This window comes from Passer montanus, unplaced genomic scaffold (genome assembly GCF_014805655.1).
Source record: "Passer montanus isolate IOZ18808 unplaced genomic scaffold, ASM1480565v1 scaffold1390, whole genome shotgun sequence".
Lineage (NCBI taxonomy): Eukaryota > Metazoa > Chordata > Aves > Passeriformes > Passeridae > Passer > Passer montanus.
In genome coordinates this window covers 1-615 of record NW_024360831.1, presented here as the reverse complement: position 1 = coordinate 615, position 615 = coordinate 1, and positions in this window count along the sequence as shown.

Here is a 615-nt window from a genome sequence, read left to right as displayed (position 1 = left end):
CCACCTCTCATCTTCTTCCAAAACACTTGGATTTCGCACTTTTATTTCTTATGGAAAAACTATCCATCTCCACCAGGAGCCCATGGCTGAAACTGGGATTCCACCTCCAAAACTCTGTTCATCCAGGGATTGCTCCCATGTGAAAGCTGCCAGGACAGACAGGTCTGGCTGCCCTTGGCCTCTTAGGGGCTGCCTCTCACCTGGTTTTGAAACACCAGGGCACAGTGCTTTCCTTCCAATGGAAAGGAACTGTCATGCTTGTCAACATGTCTGTGGTCAAAAGTGAGATTCCTCCTCTCAAAATCAGTATATCGAAGGATCCCTCTGTAAAAGCAGCTGCCAGGATAAACAAGTCTGTCTTGCTTGAGCTCCTGGGAGCCACCTCTCATCTGCCTTTGAAACACTTGGCCTCTGTGCTTTCCTTCCTATGGAAAAAANNTTTCCTATATACAAGGCTTGCTTTCAGACAAAAACTACAGGAATCGAAAGGTCTGGCTGACCTTGCCCTGTGATAGCTGCCTTTCAACTGCCCTTGCAACTCTTGCTATCCTGCCTATGGAAAAGATCTGTGTTTCTCCTCCTATCATCCATGTCCAAAATTGTTATTCTGCCTCT